This window comes from Tenebrio molitor, chromosome 6, assembly GCF_963966145.1.
Source record: "Tenebrio molitor chromosome 6, icTenMoli1.1, whole genome shotgun sequence".
Classification (NCBI taxonomy): Eukaryota; Metazoa; Arthropoda; class Insecta; order Coleoptera; family Tenebrionidae; genus Tenebrio; species Tenebrio molitor.
Genome location: NC_091051.1, coordinates 8,095,951 through 8,117,320, shown reverse-complemented (window position 1 = coordinate 8,117,320; position 21,370 = coordinate 8,095,951). Strand labels below are relative to the sequence as shown.

General features: G+C 32.5%; 3 long non-coding RNA genes across 6 annotated transcripts; 2 read left to right on the top strand and 1 right to left on the bottom strand.

Moving 5' to 3' along the window:
- The first annotated feature begins 3,478 nt into the window (after positions 1-3,478).
- On the top strand, positions 3,479-4,119 carry LOC138132423 (uncharacterized). The gene is made up of 2 exons (XR_011160076.1): positions 3,479-3,807; positions 3,866-4,119. It is a non-coding gene; the product is annotated as an uncharacterized lncRNA (long non-coding RNA).
- A 1,058-nt stretch (positions 4,120-5,177) lies between these two features.
- LOC138132424 (uncharacterized) lies at positions 5,178-5,815 on the bottom strand. Of its 2 annotated transcripts, none has more exons than XR_011160077.1 (2): positions 5,646-5,815; positions 5,178-5,315 (listed from the first exon to the last, which is right to left on the bottom strand). It is a non-coding gene; the product is annotated as an uncharacterized lncRNA (long non-coding RNA). The 2 variants fall into 2 exon arrangements; XR_011160078.1 differs by having other exon boundaries at positions 5,178-5,294; positions 5,646-5,804.
- Positions 5,816-5,834: 19 nt separating this feature from the next.
- Positions 5,835-15,041, top strand: LOC138132422 (uncharacterized). 3 transcript variants are annotated; one of them, XR_011160074.1, is made up of 4 exons: positions 5,884-5,953; positions 13,473-13,509; positions 13,563-13,820; positions 14,856-15,041. It is a non-coding gene; the product is annotated as an uncharacterized lncRNA (long non-coding RNA). The 3 variants fall into 3 exon arrangements; XR_011160073.1 differs by lacking the exon at positions 13,473-13,509 and having other exon boundaries at positions 5,835-5,953; XR_011160075.1 differs by lacking the exon at positions 13,473-13,509 and having other exon boundaries at positions 5,938-5,953; positions 13,613-13,820.
- Positions 15,042-21,370: the final 6,329 nt, after the last annotated feature.

Here is a 21,370-nt window from a genome sequence, read left to right as displayed (position 1 = left end):
ATCGCGTACGGTTGCGCAAACAAGTATTAAGAGCATTCATATCATAAAGAATGATTTTCATGAATTTACACAAATTGTAAATGATATTTATTGATAATATGAGGTTGTCAAAACCTTCATATCAATTCAAAGGTTGCTAAAAATACTGATTTTGAAGTTTTGAGAAAGGATGAAGACATGTAGTACATCTTTATTCTTAATGTGCACTCATTGTTATTACTTATTATCTAATGATTCAAACACAATCTGTATTTCAGTACTTGCTTGGTACTACCTCAAGGGACGTCTTTTCCTCAATCCGCTTGAAAAATATCTCTAGATTATTAATTTTACATGTCGAATAATAAAGCATCCAGTACTTTCCAAAAACAAAACAGCTAGATTTTTAAATACGTCCAGCCTGACATTTCTCCATGACAATATTTTTAAATAAATTTATGGGTAAGTATATTAAATACTTACGTGAAAGCGGTTTAATATATAATACTTTGAAGAGTTATAAAAACGTCAGCGCTTATTAGTCCATTTAAATAATCCTTGTCCCAAACTCCAAAGGTTTTGTCCGTTCAAAAAATGTCACGTCAAAATATGGACAAACCAGATCTCTCCTAGAATACCCCAAACATTGTAGTCTCTTAAATCTTGTTTTTCATAGAGTGGCACTTGTGGTACCAATCTTGAAAACAATTTTCAAACCTACATCATTTTTTCCACCAAGTGGTAACGTGTGCAGAAACTCTCCGATTTTTGATCGGTTCATGCGAAAATCTTGTTTCGATCGTGCTAGACGATCGGTGGTGTGAACCCGAGGAGGTACGGGTGAGTTCTGGGAAGTGCAAACCAGTCGCGGTCGTTTTTAGATCGGAATGAGGTTTTCCCTCGATTCGGAACGTTGTAAAATGAAGAGTTGCGGTATGCGACATATACGCGGAACATCTCGTACCGGACAGATCGCACCTGAACAGGTACCTGTTGCCGCATATGGACCTTCTGGTTCGTAGTACCAGTTCCGCGCACAACTACGCTGACAAACCGTGAGACGATCATCACGCTACGGGAGGGCCCGCTCGCCTTCCTGATCCCTAAGCGATCCGACATCGACATGATGATTGCTACACTGCTGCCATCATTCAATTTCTTCATATGGCTACTGACAATTTTCGCTAATTTTCAAAGAGCGGCCTCCAGATCAAACACTCGCGGAAGAGCTATGCGTGACGGTACTACGAGACGTAACGAGGAAATCTCGACGCACACAACTAGGACGATTTATCGCTCATAAATCTACTTAACAATCAGAAAATTTAACAAGTAGCAAAATTAAATAATGAAGACTAGCTTGAAATATTGTTCGTTTTCCAAGAGAAAAAACACTTGATGATTCAGTAGAAAACAAACATGTATAGTATTAAATCATTCCTTGGTGCGATATTTAGGTTATTGTAAGTCAACTGTACAGTTGTTAGAATGCAGATATGTATGTATAGCATGTGACCTTGAAAACAAGAAAATTAAGTACTACTCCAAACGGTTGGATAAGTAAATTGTGGAAAAAACTTTTAAATACATTTAAAAAATTTTCGGTTGTAATTTCCCTAGTGGGTGAAAACTTTTTCGATATCACGTCTGTAACTCGTGCTTATTTCCGCAACTACAAAAGGATACGGAAAATTTTACTAAAATAATTTATATGCACGTGGGAGATTTTACAAGAAAATTGCACGCCAACACTAAGTAATTACAGGAAGAGATGATTTTATTTGAAACCTTAAATCTGCAATATGCGAGTTTTCATGGTAACAGTAATTATAAGCATATTTTTGTTAATGACACACATGAAAAAAATTCCACTTCTTTGATGGCAAAAGTTGCAGATATGCTATGAAAACTGAAGCAAATGCAAGATGCGAGGCGTTTATTGGAAACGTGCGATTTTCAAAAGTTATTTTTTACTCTACACATTTAAACAACGAAGGCAACAAAAGGTTTTATCGAAAATACTGATAAACAAAATCGTTTGACACAATTCAAGAATTAAATTAAACAGCAGCGAATAATTAGTTGTTAAGTAAGCTGACAACGAGAGATGATGAGATGATGATGACAATTATTGATAACTGTAGCCAATAAATGTGGTTGTAGTTATGTATTTTACCTCCTTCACAAAATCAGTAATCGTCATCCTCAGAAATAAGTAAATTACCTCACATTCGAAAATACATATCGTTATTAATTAACAAAATATGAATGTTTTCGTCTTGGATTGCACAATTTAAGATGATGAATTGCTTGGTAGTCATTCCCGATCAACAGATATATTTTAATAAGTTGCGGCTTCTGATTGTGAAATATCCATGACTTTGTTGTTCTTGACTTTCAAAACACAGGTAGCAGTCGCATAAATAAAATGCTGTCCTTGATTTTAATATTTTCTTTATGAATGAACATGATGTGGAGGCAGATAGTTTACGATAAATAAAAAAATTCGCAAAAAGAAATATGTATAACACTAATATAAAATAAAAATGGAGAGAATTATTTATGCAAATGCATTATTTTCTTCAGTTTTCAATAGATTAGCATGACTGTTTGGTGGTTTAATCGTTTTGTTTCTTTTGTTTTTGTTTTTGTCTTTTCTTTTACTTGGTTGACCTGTAATTGGGACATTCTGTTGGTCAACTTGTCCAAATAATAATAATAATTATTATTATTTGGACAAGTTATTATTATTATATCTTCCAGCCATATTATACCAAAATATTTATTACAAAAAAGTCCTAAACAGGCAAATTTTAATTTAATGACGTTTACCAATTAGAGTTGATGGATAATGTAGTATCTCATTGGTAAACTTAATGATGGTGACTAATAAACCAAGAATAAGTATCTAAGTTTTGTTGAATTAAAACCTAACTGAGTATAAGAGAGAGTAAAAGAGTTAACAGAAAAGGAAAACACATATTTTATCATGAGACAGATAAAATTGGTAAAATCTTACTGATAAACGTCCTATTTGTTTACATTTGTTAAACATTTTGAATAAATGATCGTTTAAAAAAATGTTAATTATTTATTATCATTATTATCATTTGCTTCTTATCTCTTGGGTCTCGGGAATAAATTCTTTTGAATTGTCGTTGCGGTCATTGTATATTATGTTCGTAAAACATTATACTCTTTCTTTTCGTATGATGTTGTGAAACACGCAATTTTAAGGATTAAAAAAAAAATCGAGTTAATATTTATGGATTATTAATTTATACACTTACGAAGAATAAACCAAAAAAAAAAAAATACCACGCCACCATATGTATTCATAATTATTAATACCTATTCTGTTATTCAAAAATTAATTCATATAAGAATATGCATGGAAATTACATTTAAACATCTCTTTATACAACAAAAACAGGTTATTGTTGCAAAACTAAAATCAACTATTTTTACAAACTGTCATGACTTTCACAAAACGGACAATTATAGATAACCTAATCTTTCGCTATACAATTGCAATCGGCACCAAAAGATGTCGCACCCGCACTTAAATCGTAGTCGATTGACGATATCGGTTTCCGAGCAAACCCGAAATCTTTCGTTTTGCGCAAGTTCTTGTCGTGCTCCGTCAAGTGCTCAACGTCAATAAGAGGGTTATCCGGTGAAATCCCTAATTTCCTACAAACACAGGTTTATATAAACACTCGGTGAAATCAAATTTCTCGTGGTTGCGAGTTACAGTTGCTTAAAGAAACATCATGGATAACAGGGCCAATCAGAAAAACCCCAATCATCCTGCGTATCGAGGTGGAAGTGAGTAAACTTTCTGGACGTGTTGGTTGAATGTGTTAATTTGCACGAATTGTTTTAGCTGTTACACGTGGATACACTTCCCAAAAGGCCTACCTCGACAATAGAGCCAACCAACTAAATCCCAACAATCCGGCGTATTGGAGTTCCAGAGGTGCGAGCGCGAGTCAGCAATCCAGTTGCACCATCATTTAGGAGAAGTTATCAATTTGTTTCATTATGAACTTTAGATTTAGTAAGTTAATGATCTGTGCCAGTTTTTGATACAAACAATAACGTTTTGGAGTTAAATAAAATCATCTATGTCATTAAAAATGAATTTTAATGTTCGTAACAATAGTCCTTTGCCAAACGTAAAATTTGGCTGGCGAGATATGAGAAAAAAAAGTGGTAATTGTTCACTTTAACTACTTCTGTAATTTTCGCGTTTTTTCTAGCTAGGCAGCCTCAGGACGTCCTCCTACATCGTTTCCCACCAGTCAAACCTTGTGCAAATGAAAATTTTCCTTACCCTTTAGTTATACTAAGACTTGGCGCGACCTTGACGCGACCTTGAAACACAACAAGAGAGAAAAAAAAGGCATTTGCGCAAGGTTTGAATGGTGGGACACGATCTCGGAGGACGCCCTGAGGCTGTCTAGCCAGAAAAAACGCGAAAATTCCAGAAGTAGTTAAAGTGAACAATTACCAAAAATGTAAATACATTTATTTATTGATAAATATAAATCTTCTTGTGTTGTTTAAAACCCATTCAATTTTTTGTTTGTTTAAAAAAAAATCATTCTTTTTTGCAACCATAAAATAAAATCAATCGCTTAAGGAACTTGGAGACCATTAAAAAAATTAGGGAAAGTCCCTAATTTCTTAGCAAATGTTAAGATTAAAAAATAGATATATCAGTTATATCACATTACTTTGACCGTATTTTCTGCAATAAAATTTTTAAATCTCACTATATATACATTTTCTTGTCTAAAAGATGAAGGTCTCGAAAGGTAGCATAATTTGTTTTGCCGAAAATCGTTCGATTGCTGTTCAAAATGTGACAGGATAATAATAGTTATTTACCAAGATTCGATAGTTCTCGGTAGATAAAAAGAAATGAAATAACAAAGCGTTTCACTTCAAAAGATGTAGAAAAAAGAACTAATTTATTTTCTTCCACTAACTAATAGGCAAGTGGGTTTTGTCATTAGATAATTTATGTTTTGTCATAACACTTACACTGGTCAACAAATACACCTACTTTATGGTCAATATAGAGGAATTCCCAAAAGGTCAGAAGACTCTCGGTGGAAAAATATCTATGGGAGCCCACTCGTTTGTCAAAATCTTGACGGTAAAAAGTCAAGGTCAAAACTCTCAAAACCAAAAACGTTTTCAAATGCTTTATTATAAAAATATGTTCTTCCGTAATTATTTGTTTTGTGCAGTATTTCGAATCCAGCTGTTTCCTGCTTCAACGCTTTTTGTTGAGTGACGCCCACAGACTTCAACAACAAAATCTGTAACTAGAAAGCTACAGTGTTAATTAAATATTTTTAAACGTTTAGAAGCAAAATTGAAGCCCAGCTGTAGATATAACCGTGACGGAGTCTTAAAAAATAAACCTAACCTGTACTTCGTTGTTATGTATAAATACATTTCTCTATTACTAAAATGCAGTTATCGGTGTTTTTTTTTGTTACATACTTTGCAATATTAAAAAAACAATATCTTCAAGCCGTTTGCAACACATGGAAGTCTAGTCTCCGTTGACTAATTTAATTAATTACGCCAAAATATCGCGGTTTTCTAACCACAAAATAACCATAAAATAAATTTTCACTTCAACCACATACCCAATTGTAAAGAAAGAATATCTTGTTGCATTAGATTTTTCCGTTGCACTAGAAAATGTATTCAACACACGTAAAAGGGCACGATGTCTTTTTATCAGAGGTACGTCGGAATCTACAACGTGTTCGCCAGTAGATAGGGTTACAGCATTATCAAACCCAGCCCATTTTACTCGTACAAAAGTAACTATTAACCTATATGAGCATGCTTAATATTTAGTTTATGTCATACGTGTGCAACAGATAAACGTGGATTTGGTCAGTGTTGGTTATGTAATGATTTTTGCTCTTTAGTCTAAGGTCATTACTAGGTAATTATCAATTAATATTTAGTAAAAGCTTTTTTCCGTAAATGACGACTTTACAGTAAGTACTGCAATGGTAAATAAATAACAAAAATCAAATACAATCTATGTACTAAGAATAAGAAACTGACAATTAATTAAAACGACGTCTATAAACTGCATGTCCAAAAACCGAATGTATCGTATTGACTAACTTGTTTATTAATTTCCCCTACATGTTTTTAGGGTCAACAAGACAATAATTTAAACGGTCCTTCTAAACTAGTGTTTAATTTTATATATTTTAGTAAAAGGAAAAGGTCAAGGTGAGGTACAATTCGACAAAGAACATTACTGACAAGCGTTTTCTACAAGAAAAAAATTTCATCAAATACCATGTTGCACTTGACAACAAATCTTTGCGATTTGTATTTGCAGCATTTCATCTAAGTTTACGTTGATTTAAATTCTTCTTTTGATAATAATGATCAGCACAACGACAAATGAATAGTAGGTAAAAAAAAATAAAATAATTCGAGGCGATATCATAACAATTATAAAAATGATAGTAAAAAATCCTGACTGCTGTCAGAATAAGGGAAAAAGAAACAGTTTATGGTTACCGGGAGTTAGGAAATGTTTTCTAAACGCAGTAAGATAACTTAGGTTAATAGGTGACTGATAGTGATAATAGCAAAAAATTATTATACTCTAAATAATATAAGAAGTCCCATATCAAACGTGACAGTGGTGCTAATGCATGAGCATTAGCTAATGCTAATGCATTAAGAATAAAAATTTTGAGCTAATAAAAGTTTCTATTTGCAACAGAAATGGAAAGTGGATGTCAAATAAAGTAGTTTTGAATGTTCCTAAACTCGGTACAGGTTGCAAAGACACACTTGTCATTTGCAACAGCACTTTTATGGCATTAGTCATTTGAGATTACTTTAAAACTGTAGTTATATGGAAAATATTCAACCCAAACTATGATTTTCTGGTCCCTTTGTGCTTTTATTTGGTTCAGAAATATGAAAAAAATGCTGTTGCAAATGACAAGTGTGTCTTTGCAACCTGTACCGAGTTTACTTTAAATTTTTTAAGTTGTTACCATAAATGTTCATTACTATATATTTTTGCCGTGGGACTTCTTACAATATTTTGAGTATAGTTATACTTTTAAAAAGTACACTCACAATCTGTAGCGTCTCGTTTGAATCTTGGCGGTTTCGAGCAACTGTAACTACCCTTATCAGATGTCCACATCACCCTACAGTTTCTCGAAGTCGCCTATGCAAAATGCGCCCTCGACAATATAAATAGCACCGCAACCCAGGCCTCGGCCTCTTTGCCATTTTGTTTTGCACAAGTTACTCGATTTACTTCACAGATATTCGTTTTAAATGTTGTTTGCAATAGTGTAAGTTGTTATAGGTTAAAATTAATATAGCAGTGTGTTAAAAGCTATAGTTTTCATTCAAATCCAAAATACAGTCCACTAAACCAAACCTAACAAAGTGGCCAACGGCATCCCCAAATTGGATCCCGCCAAGTACCACACAGAATCAGTACTTTCCGTTTGGTATAAATAAGATTTTATCGTTACACTATATTGTGTATTCCATTAGAAAAGACAACCACTTCTGTCTTTAAAATATCAAAACATTCCTTTATTTGAACCTAGAAAAATTATGTTATACTTTGTCCAGCAAGAGATTGGCAGATTTTAAATTGTATTAAATTAACTCAACACTACAAAATGCACCAGAATACATTAATTAGAGCATAATTTCAGGGCAAAAAATGTTACTGGTCGAAGGATATATTTCAAATTTTACGTGAGCTAGGTACTATTGGGGACAAAATACTTTGGTTGTCATTTTTCTGTCACTTCAAAACAAATTAATGTAAACCAAGCATTAACGTCAAGTCAATAGTGATGACAATTTCAAATTATTGACTTTTCTCTTGTCAAAAATATGGCACCATCCACCATTAAAAAATTTAGAATCATCTCGCTTGATTCTGGGGGTTGTCCATGGGCCAAATTGCCTTGTGGAAACCTTTTCAATTTTTCCTCCTTGGAATATCTCCTTCAGTTGTCCATTTTTCGGTATTTAACATTTTGCAATGAAAGTTTGACAGTGACAGTGGTTGACAGTAGTAAAAAATAAGGTTAACCGTCCTAATGCTTGCTTTACAACTTTATGTCAGTCAACTGACTTTGACGACCAAAGTAATTTGTCCCCAATAGTACTATCGCGGCCAAAATACTTTGGTCGTCAACGTGACATAAATGACATTCAATTGTAAAGCAAACTTTAGGAAGTTTAACCTTATTTTTTACTAGTGTCAAAATTATTTTAATGTGTCAGTGTCATACGGGTGGGGTAAATCCCAGCCGCGGAGGCAGGGTTCAAAAGCAAAAGATCAACATGGTAGCGGTTTAGACAACCTTCAGAAGCAAGTAAGACGATTCTATATTTATCAAAAACTGAAGGTGCCATATTTTTGACAACAATAATTTGAAAGTGTCATGTATATTGACATTAATACTTGATTTACATTTGAAGTGTCAAAAAGTGACGACCAAAGTATTTTGGCCGTCATTGTGTCAATTCAAAAAAAAATAATTGTAATCCGTACTTTATTGTCATGATTACCGTCTTGATTATGAACGTTATTTTTTGGGTGGTAAATTTCAAAACTCAAAATTATTTTGTCATTTCTACTACACAGAACGTTTCCCTCAGGTTAATTTTGTTCATTCAGGTCGGATTTTTGGAATATCTGAGCTTCAAACAGTTTAAATTGATTGTCAAAATGACAAGAATCGAAAGTGGGGTTACGATTCCTAAAGGTTTATTTACACTTTACTTGAATGTCAAGAAAGTGACGGCCAAAATTTGTTGGCCGCCATAGTACTATGGCGGACAATAAATTTAGGCCGGCAAATTTCTGACATTTCAAAAAAGTCAATGCTAGCGACCATTTACTGTCATTATGACTGATGTGTCAGTTTGTCAGACTGAAGGGTTTCAAGCTGTTTGGCGTTTCCTTCGCCTTTTTCGTAAGTTACGGATCATGACGCACTAGCACAAATGATTTGTAGAAGCTCTTCTCTCTGGTGCACGCTTCTTTTCCCAATTTTAATTTTGATTATCGCTGTCACGATGACAAGAATGACAAAAATCGAAAATGGGGTTAGTTGAACATAATGTCAGTTCACATTTTGATGTCAACTCAATGACAGGCCGGCCTAAATTTATTGTCCGCCATAGTACTATCGTATGATCAAAAAGTCTTTGGATCGCGGTAGACATTAAATGTAAAAACCATCTATAGAATTATTTACTTCTACTGTCCGTAGTTTTTATGTGTACTCGTAGTTCAAAATAGTGCTAATCTCTCACGGAACTCGTTTAAACATAAACGAGGCGAATAAATCCAATCACCATTTTCACCACGATTTCTATTACTGTAGTATGATTTAATAATCAAAATTGTATGTTCTCTTTGAAACATTTTGAATTATAACCTGCTAACTTGAAAGTTGTCAAATAAATGTCAAAAATCATTGAAATAAATAATTTCCTAGATAGCTTGTTAATTCCACGACTACTTTGATCCAAAGACTTTTTGATCATACTATACTTCCTCTACGTAGAATTCAGTGCTTTTTATGTCAACCAATCTCTCGCTGGACAAACTTTACCTCCCTTGCACACAAGGCAAAACCATATTCTGAAAGTTCTTTATTAAGTCAGTTGCTAAAAAATATAATACATAAGTACTGTGTAAATTCTACACTAGAACTAATGAAGATTAGGAATAAAATTTGTACTATTGGTAGCATAAAAAGTGGGACATCAAATTTCTGTCAGTTTTGAAAAATTGGATGTAGTTCAAGCTTTATTGTCATTTTTTGACACTATTCTAGCTGACAGTTTAAAAATTTATTTTGTACTCCTATTTTCCTTTTCCAAATGTCCTCTTCTTTTGATAAAAGTTAATTTTGATTGGGACTTTGCATTAAATAAATATTCACTACGTGCTTACTTACAATCATTCCCTACAACCTACAATACTTAATGACGACGTCAATCAATTCAAAGTAGGGTTAGAATCAGTACTTCCCTCGAAGAAGCAAATTCAAAGTTAACATTTGTTGACTAGTGTTACAGGTATTTTGAAATTGCCAGGCTTTCTTAAATATAAAAGCATAAAAAAATAAAACAAAAAGCAAAAAACCTATCTTTCTACAAAATGATAGAGAATTATGTCTCCTGCTAATTATACTAAGTGACAAAGAAAGGTAAACACCCCTTTATTGATCAAGATCAGAGAATCAAGCTCTGTTCTCATCCTACGACGTCCGGTGCCCCTAGTCCTGTGTTCACGGCCTTCTTGAGTCCATGCGTGATAACATCTTATGCCGCAGCTATTTTCTTGGATTTGTTTATAACAAACCCTCCTTTTGTAAAAGTATTCTACCACGGATTATTACGTCTATTTTGAAGTAATCGGAAAGTGTACCATGCCTTCTCTTTCCCTTTGTTACTATTTTAACATTCAAAATATTTTACTGGTGGTTAAAAATATCTTTCATTGAAATAAAATTAAATTGTCAAAGTATCTTACAGCATCTTATAAACTGAATGTCAAATTTGTCTGGATTTTCTGTTGTTACCTCTTACTTATTTTTAAGTTGAATACATGTTTCTAATGTACATACAGGATACAGGTAGAAGCATGAAGAATTGAAAAAAATATGCTTACTGAGCTTATTACGTAATTTTTTCATTTGAATACTTTACCGAAAATTTCAGTCACAGAAACTCTAAAAATTATGTGTTATTTTTGTTGCACTAATTACCTACGTGTTCATAATGAACGAAAAAGCAAAACCGTTACAAAGCATTACTGAAAGGTTTTCACGTTATATGTTTCATATCCATTAAGGTTAATAAATTTATTTGAAGTAGGTAAATTAAAACTTATAAAATTACAATCCTGTTTATCTACGAAATCAAAACTTCTCCTTGAATATGCATTTAAACGTTATCTAATCAGGTAATTCAGTCTAGTTTGTTAAGGTGTATTTTATATTTTGGATGTGCAAACAAATTTTAAAAAATACATACTTATACGTAATGTAGTTACACTGATTTATACAACGTGTAACAGAAATAAGTACATTAATTTTAACTGGTAATAAAACTCATCAAGAACAACAACTTTTCTAAATAAAATTTTTTTGTAAACGTTCTTGTTAATGAGTTAAAATTGTTTAAAATTTTTCACGAATTTCGCTACCCGCCACTGAAGACCACGCTACCTGGTCGCTGTGCTTAGAAGGTTTACGTAAACGGCTGAACGGCTCGTTAATTTATGGGGGGGAAAATGTTAAAAAAAATTGCCGATTTCGAAAAAGTGGTACATAGAAAAATTGTTCATCATGACGAGTTCTGTTACCGGCTAAAATTAATGTACTTATTTCTGTTACACGTTGTATGTAGATTAATCAACATACTGTAGTTTCAATTTGGTTGTAGGTCGTAAAATTTTATGGTACTTTAAGTTAAAGATCTTGCGGGGCTTATAAATCCTAGTTTACCACTAGCAGGTAATATTTTAAGCAGGGTTGTATTGTACATTTGGTATATTTGCATTGTACGGCAAATGGCACGCGCCGCTTCCCAACCTTTTCAAACCCAACCATTGTGCCCGTTAATCGCCCATAATATCCAATAAAATTTTACCTATAACCAAATTGAAACTACAGTACTTACTGTATTATTTAATAACTATTATGAGTAAATTATTATCTTCTCATTTGTCATAAAAAATAAATTATACCAAAATTTCTCTATTAAACATTGACTTAATTATCCACATTAATTGTTTAGGGTAAGGCATTAAGGTGAACTATCATGTTACTGTACACAAGAGTAGGAAGTAAGGTAGGAAGAAAGGTAATTCCCCTAAAGCTGTATATTTACATATGATACCAACTATTATGACTAATGTTTATGTAACTTATCAAATTAGAACGAATTTTATATTAAAAACATACCAATGATATAATGAGGAAAATTATTTTAAAAATTTAGTCTCTATTATTACATATTAAAAACGTAGATAAAAATTGGTAATCGGATATCGTGTTGAATTTTAGCGTACAAAAATGAGACTTAATTAATTTTTAATTCAATGCTGGTTGATGATATTTCTTGTCAAATAACCAAATATTTCATGTCAAATATAACATATCCAAAAACATTATTCCTGCAATGTATGTTGCAGTCGACTTGAATACAGGATCCTGTAATTCTAGCTCGTAAATAAGTTTCATAGGTTTTATAAAAACTGGTGTTCCTGTTAAAGATGAGACAGATATTTTGTTTCTAATCATTGAAGACCTGGCTGCCAAAAGGGGCGACTCCAATTTTAGGTGGAAATGATATGCTCTGTGGTTGTTATAAATTCTTTTGCGGTCCTACAAACACGACACAAATTCATTCAAAATAAACAATAATTCAAGACTGTGGGATTTGGATAATTAACGCAGTCTTATGTATTTTTTATTTAGATACATATTTTACATTATATATTTCTATTTTATAGACAGTACGAATTGTGAGGAATCAACTTTACACATATTCACAGTTGCCTAATTGTTGCTTTATTAATTTATCATTAGTCATCGTTTAATTTCTAAATATTTTAAATAGGATAGTTTTACAAAAAAAAAACACAAATAGTGGAAATTTAAAAATGTCTCGTATAATTCAACCCTTAGCAAAATCACATATAAAACCCATCGTAAAATCCTAAAATCATCCTGAACTGGAATAATTTTCTAGGATTAAAAAAAAATCAGGATACAGATTATTTTTTGCAGAGAAACTCATTTTGAAATGTGAGACCATAATTATATGGTACACTCTATATGCAATGCGATAAATATAATAGGAGTATTTTATGTTAACACTGAGCAGAACAGTGTCCCCAAATAATAACAAAAACAGAAAATTTATTTGTTTAATTTCTCTCTGACAACTAAAATTCTACTGTTTAAAAATATGTAATGCAATGGTAAATTATTTTCTCGCTTGTGATCGAATTTGTGGTAAAAATGGTAAGTTTATATGATGATAAACGTTAGTAACATTTCCCTGTGACAGTTACGTGTCTATTAATATAATTTTCCTCAACGCACATTTTCCTCTTTCACTCTATATTTATGTATATATTTCTTATATTTATTTTATGGTAAATTATTTTCTCACTTGTGGTCGAATTTGTGGTAAAAATGGAAAACTTATATGATGATAAACGTTAGTAACATTTCCCTGTGACAGTGACGTGTCTCTATTAATATAATTTTCCTTAACGCACATTTTCCTCTTTCACTCTATATTTATCAAATACCTATCTATTAAAATTCTTTTAATACTTAAGGAATTAATATTAAATAATAATTAAATAATTCGGACTTCTTTATGATCCGTTTAAATTAATGAAATTCTCTTTTTCTGTGCAGGTTTTTTTTTTATTTTCCACTTGATGTAACACAAACTGTAAATACTCTTATATCTTATATTTGAATTAGAAACAAAAATATATATTCCAGAATAAAAATTCCGAATCCTGGCGACTTCTCAGGGAATCCCCTTTTTACAGAAAAGAAATTCGTGCTGGGTATATAAAGCAGCAACGAGTAGGCACAGTTCGCAAGAAGTCAGTACACGGAAAGTTTCGGTGTTAGTGCTTGTATAAAAATTAGTTCGCACCCATCCCACTAAAATGGATAAAAGTGGAAGAGATAATCGTTCAAATCAAATGAATCCAAACAATTCAGCTTATCATAGCAGCAGGGGCTCAAATTCTGGTAAGACCTTTAATTAATTTAATTAAATCATATACGATTATTTCAATATACAGGCTGTTTGAAAATTGCTAGTACAAAAAAAAACTGGTAATTGGTGATGGTGAGTTGAAGTCATCGGCAAAAAAAAATTCTAATAAAAATCCTCTAGTTTTCGAGATAAAAATGACTAAAAATTGGGTTAAAATTGTTAGTGCGGCACTGAGTTAAGGTATTTTAAAAAGATACTTCACGTTGTTTAGCAATAATGAAATAAAAAATTTGATGTTCTTAAACTGTCAATCTGTGGTTGCCAAGATCTTGCAAAAAAATAGAAATTTTTCATATTGTTGTATAGTCCTTCGTTATCACGCTTGGTTACCAAGGTTTAAAAAATATTGCCCCGCCTGAGGCGTAGAATATGCAGGGATAGGGTTACTTTATCCATTTTGTTTTAAAAAATTAAAAATTGGTTTCTTGGATTTCTTAGGGCTTCCAGATGCCACAGTTTTTTTTTTGTACTAGCAATTTTCAAACACCCTGTATTGATTGTTCTTCAAAATACAGAGCTAACACAACATTTGCTGATATTTTTACACTAAGTAAATTATTAATTTTTTTTTATTGAAAAATACATCGGGATTAAAATGTCACCCCTAAAGCGATATTTTTTATTTTTGTCTTGTCTTGTCTTGTCTTGTGTTGCTCGATATTTACGTTTTAAATTTCCCAGTTGACCAAACTTTGAAGTTAAAATAATTTTAAGGAAAATTAATTACCGAAGGAACACTAAAAATAAACATATCGCAATAGGCAAGTCAATAGCTGATAAGTCACGAATGATAACAGTTAATACAATTTACTTTTCCATAAGATAAACATATAGTCGTCTTTGTCACCCCTCGTCTTATTGGATAAAATATATCGTAAGAACTTTTATATGATGGCCGCTATGTATGTAAATACCAAATAACACAAAAAATCATTTATTTTTCGTGGTTTTCAAATAGAAAATAGTAAACAACATGTCACAAGTTTTTAAAAAAAATTTCTTTCCAGGTTCGTCAAAATCCAGTTATTCCCAAAAGGATTACGACAACCGTTCAAATCAAATGAATTCGAACAACTCTGCTTATCATTCCTCAAGAGGGCACAAGTGAATCTCGACGAATTTTCTCAAAAAATGCTTTAATTACTTTTAGTCTGTGTCTAATCAGTAGATACAATAAAATATTGGAAACGTTGTGCGAGTGTTTTTGTAACCAAACATCTGTATTGTTACAACAAAGTACTTGGGAAATTGCTTGTGGAAAGTGTATTATGCATCAGATTTGATTTCAGTCAAATCATTACGACTGAATCGACCCACATCTAGTTAAAATGAACCGAAGTCGGTTTAATTTACAATTAACGCCCTTCTAACACGTTCGTAATTAACAAACCTGAACGAATCACTTGGAGTGAAATAATTTCAATGAACGTCGCCGAGTACTTAAGATAGGTTGTACATTAATTACACTTGTCAACGCTAAACAGATTAGTATTGGAGATATTTAACAAATACCAGGCACATTTATAGGACGCCATTCCAAAGTCAGCGCGACTAATTAGAGCCAATATGAAATGCAATAATCTGGTTCTGAACCGCCGATTATTGGAACATTGACTTTATTAATTGAATTATAGCGACATCTCCATTCTGTCACGTAAATCGTTAAAATTGAACTAGTACCTGTTACGAAGAGAAAAAACACCTTTCTCTCGAGTAAATTTATTTAAATTCGTGGATGCAATAATTATTCTCGGGTCAGAAACTATCCAGCTTGATTGACGTTGATCGTCTGATAAATTCTTGGATAAGTCCAATCGATATGCATACAGATAAAAATCTAAACGTTGTGACATACGATAAGTCAGACGAGTATTTCGTATTATTAATTACACTTAAGAGCGGCTAATGCATAGTTAATTTTTAAAACACACTTACGCCGGGCCCCGGAATAATTTACTCCCAAAAAAAAACTAACTGAGGATTAGTAGCGATAGATCAAGTACTGAAGCGGATTTTGGAACAGATTTAAATAGAACAAGTCGGTCTCTAAGAAATTTTTACAACAGTAGATTTTTAACGTAAATCACAAGTGAAAAAGTGATAAACTGAGAGAATGAAATTTGTTTTTTGATCGACACTGTCAGAATTTGACAATTTTCTCCTGTGTGAACGGATTTTGATAAATTTGACAACTTGTCAGAACGAAACGTCAAGCTAATTTTAAAGATTTTCAGCGATTTGAAGCCTTTGGGGAGCTCGTCGAACAAAAAAACGTTGTATTCAATTCGTTCTTGTGTAATTTGGGCTTTTTTTTAGCACTCGTAGACCTTTAAAACTCTCGTTTCACTCGAGTTTTAAACAGACCCACTCATGCCAAAAAAAGAGATGTTGTACAAAAATAAATGTCTTTATTTTATTATCTATTAAATGATTTAATCAAGAAATTAAAATCAGACAAAATATATTTGTACAACAAATATTTTGGTTTCAACGTCGTTTTAGTCTTTTTCTTTTAACTTACTAAAATTTAAACACACGATTCAATCGTTTTTTTATTTTTTTTTTTAATACACATAATCTTACGTTGGTACTTTTACCCCAATAATAACAATTGGAAGATAAGAAATAATAACATTTTTTTTGCGAAAAATTAGTGGTCTACGAGAGTAATTTAAAAAGAATTCAATTGCAAAATGTGTACTCCTATTAATTCCTCGAGTCCCAAATGATAAATGAGAATTAGGAAGCAGTGATGTGTAAGATTTTTGTAGTAAGAGTAGGTGGGTGAAATTTAAAAAGACACCAGACATTAAGGTCGAAGGAGAATAAGTTAAGAAATAAAATTCTTTTTTGTTCGACCCTATCAGAATTTGAGAATTTTATCCTGTATGAACGGTTTTTGATAAATGTCAAAACTTGTCAAAACGAAGCGTCAAGCTAATTTAAAAGATTTTAAGCGATTTGGATCCTTTAAGGGGCTCGTCGAACAAAAAAATGTTGTATTCAACTCGTTCGTGTGTAAATTGTGCCTTTTTTGGCACTCGTGGGCCTTTAAAACGCTCGTTTCACTCGCGTTTAATAATGGCCCACTTGTGAGGAAAAATAAACTACTATTACATTTGTTTTCTACTCACTCACTTGCCAAAAATAAAAATAAACCACCTCGTAATATAAGGAAAAAATTATTCATTATACCTACAAATACACTAATTGCTGATAAATATAAAAGAATTAAATTTCTAATCCTAGGATTAAACAACATTTGTAAAAACTATGACATATTTTTTAGAAATTCTTAAATAAATAGTCTCTTAGTCTGACTAATTTCCATTAATTTATGTTCCACCATCATCTGAGCAATTCTCGCAAACATGAAGGGCTTTGTTTAAAGATTAACTCAATATGGGTTTGTGTTGAGCGCACTCAATATGGGTTTGTGTTAAGCGAACTCAATTCTAGGTAGAGATATTTTCAAATTTGATGGCGGGAACAAAAGACTCAGAAATGTTACAAATTTGTATTGTCATGCCAAAAAAAGCCCAATTTACACACGAACGAGAATACAACATTTTTTGGTTCGACGAGCCCCTTAAAAGTTCCAAATCACCTAAAATCTTTAAAATTACCTTTACGTTTCGTTTTGACAAGATGTGACATTTATCAAAATCCGTTCACACAAAAGACAATTCTCAAATTCTGACAGTGTCGAACAAAAAAAGATTATTTTAAACATTTTTCACTACAGGGAGGAGTAATTGTTTTTCTTTTTTAATGTAACAGATACATTGTTGCAATCTTGCCAATACAAAGAACAAAACTGTACTGATTGTGATTGTAACATACAGGTTGTCCCAAAAGTGTAGAAGAGATTACCGTAAACGTCAGAAAAATGTTAAAAAAATTCTATTGGACTTATTTGCGCTGATTTGGCGGTCTTTGAAAGTGGCACTCGACAGGTCAATTATTTCGAAATATATGTATTAAATTGTCATGACAGCTATCTCTAATCGTACATATTATCATAAAGTACAAGATCAATCACTACCAATATCCTGCATAATAGAGAATTTAGAAGCTTTGGAAATCAAAAAAAATATTTTAAATCCACTACGGTAACATTGCAAGGTAATGAATGATGTACGAGTATATCTTTGTTTACATTGTATTACCGTTAATAATAATAATAAAATAATTGATTTTTTGTCTGAAAATCTTTTCCCATATTTTTTTCTTGAACATTTAAACATCCTCGCCAATTTTGGGACACTCGTACATTGTATCGGGTGTTCATTTAAATTTCCGGTCAAAGTTGAAGAGTGTATTGTGAACGCATCAGGAGCGCGTTCATAAATACTCTGGGTAGGTATAAAGGTTACTCGTGGGTCACCCAAACGCCGTTCACAAATTAAAATTGGGGGAATAATCACGCTACCCCAGATCGTTCACAAATGTTTAGAGTGACACAAGGAGTGTGCCCATGTTACCGATGTCTAGCGGTGCGGGAGAAATTACCCATACGTCAAATTTGACGTCTGTCAAATATCTGGCGGCAGTGAAGCGGCGGGTGTGTGAAAAAAATATGTTCTAAGGTGTTTTTATACATTTTTTAATTACCTATGTTTTCAGTAAAGGGGACAAAATTTTCGAAACTGGAACGGCTGACTCTGAAATGCATTTGAAATTGTTGGTTAACCCCGGTACACTCCGTTCAACATTATCCAACAATTCTTAAAGGTATCCCTTGTCTAACCACACTTATATTCTTTTCTTCCCCTTCCTGTATTGAATCCGGTGATAACAAATTTACAGGGGAAAAATGTTTTTTTGCAAAACAAATGCCCCAGAAATAATTAATTTTCTATTTCTTTCGTCAAATTGCATTTTTAATCTCTTGTTCTTCATTTAAGCAGGTGGTTAAATAGATGACAATTAAATGTGAGTTGACAATGTTGACATTTACAAAAACAAAAAACTCGCGTTTACCCGATTCCGTTCATAATGCCGGAGTGACACTGCAGTCACGTGATATTTCCCACACTCTACCTTCGCCCATGTTTTATGAACGCGCTCCAGCTGTTTAAAAATCTTACCTCAGTTTTTGCATTGTTTATGTTTTTACATGAGTGGTGCGTTCACAATCGACTCTCCAACGCCAACTTTGGCCGGAAATTTAAATGAACACGCGATACCTTCAAGACTATAGCTAATAATTATTTTTTGCAATTATATTGCGTCCAGGAAATATTTTGGTTGTTGTTCAATGTGTTATAGTCCTACAGAAACTCTAGTGGAATTCGGCTTTGGTTGTAAATTTACCAACAACAACCGAAGAATAAGATTTTATTATCAAGTAATAACCGTTGTCACACATACAACTACCACTACCTGTAACATCCCTGCCTGAAGCTAACATTGCGAACCCCAAACTGACAACCCTCATTAGCATTTATCAGTAGGATTATTGCTGCAGCATAAAATTCTATTTTCTAAGTGACAAACATAGATTTACATCCAAATTCCACTAGAGTTTCTGTAGGACTATACATACAATATTGGTCAGAATTATTATGGTTATTATTGTATTGTGTGGAAAACAAATAGCAGATATTGCTAAAAAGTGTGCAGTTTTCTTAATATTTGAATAGAATGTTTTACTTTGGGAGATTCGTCGAGCCAACAACGCTACAGCAGCAACGAATTATGGCAATTTATGGGACAATATTAACCATCGAAAACCATGGGTTATTTGCAACGAGACACCATCTTCAATAGCAAAGACGTCAGTTACTGCAAAAATTGAGGCAGTTTAAATCGGAAATTATCGCCTATCCGCCATATTTTCCAAACCTTGCACCAACAGATTATCATGTTTTACAGTCTCCAAAACGATATTTGTGAGAAAGGGTTTTTAATAGAAAGAATGATGTGGGAACGATGTGTTTCAGAACTAAGACTTTTTTCGTGAGGGTATTCAAAATGAAAATGGAAAGAAGTAAATAATAATGGAATTTATACAGGGGATGTCCCAAAAGTACCGCCTTTCCTTCAAGGTGCGTCATCTAGAAGTGTTTTGGAATACTGAAAAATACTTTAAAACATTCAATATCTGCTGCTACAATCATTCCTGTATGCTTGAGCGCGTTCACGGCAACATCGTTAAAAGAGCCAACGCATGTTTAGACGCAAATGGGCAAAATTTTGAACATTTATTTTTTAAAAATCTGTTATTGTTGAAGTGTTTGATTGTTGTGTTACCTCTCAAGCTCATCAAAATAATTACCTACGTATTCAATAATACAATGATATTACGTATTTCTAAGTAGAGGTAATTCTCAAGTTACAGCGTTGCCTTTTTTATATTTTAAAATTACGTATATTTCCTAAATAGCGGGTCAGGATTTTTTAAAAATATTTTTCCAGCATTCTACCACATCCCTAAATGACGTACCTTCAAAGAAAGGCGGTACTTTTGGGACACGCTGTTTATTTTGAATAAAAATTACAATTCCATAATTTGTTTCATTTTAAAATTCATTTTAAAAACCGCATAATGTATGTGATGTCCTGATATTAATATACCACAAGTACGTCGCTATAATAAAAATAATGTAGGTAATTGTGGGATACCCACGTAAAAGCTAAGTTTTTCCTTACTCGGTTGAAACTATATAGTTCACCTTATCTTTTCACATCATGACAGGAAACAACGTAATTAAATTATAAGCACGCAAATAACGAAAATATTACTTGGAAGTTTTGAGGAAAGGATTACTTTCGCGATATACCCACGAATTCTGCCAAAATCAGCACTCCTCCCACAATATTTTAAAACTCTATCGGTTCTCATAAAACCGCTATCGGTTATCATAAAACCGCTATCGGTTATCATAAAACCACTATCGGTTATCATCATAAAACCGCTATCGCGCTATCGGTTATCATAAAACCGCTGCTAGCTTTCCCATTGACATTATTTCAAAATATTTTAGTGCAAAGACTTTCAGTGTGCTTGCAGTAAAATGTCAATTTCAAACAAATAACTCATTTGCTATCGTAAATTGAATAAACAATCGTTTCAATCGGTTAACAAAATTACCTAAATAACAATAAGCTAGGAAACACATTGTGTACACACATATTCGTACAATTTTGTGAATAAAATAATGAAAAACATGCCGTGTTTTGAAATTTTTGATTTCTTAATTCTTTCAATTTTTACTGGATTTTAATAAACATTATTGACCTAGTACGAAAAATATATTAAATATTTGCCAAACGCTTATTTAATATAATATACAGACTCACATAACTTTCTGAATTTTTCGAACTTTTCGAATTTTAAATGTAGCCAGTAATACGTTATTCAGTTATAACTTGATACATGAAATTTAGACATTCCTGGCATTATTGACAATTATTCTTTTTTTTAATTCTGAAATATTTTTTCTTAATTAAAATTAAAATCGACGAAAGGGTCGACACGATACTGACATATGGTGAGTGTCAGTTTCTTTTGTGAGGG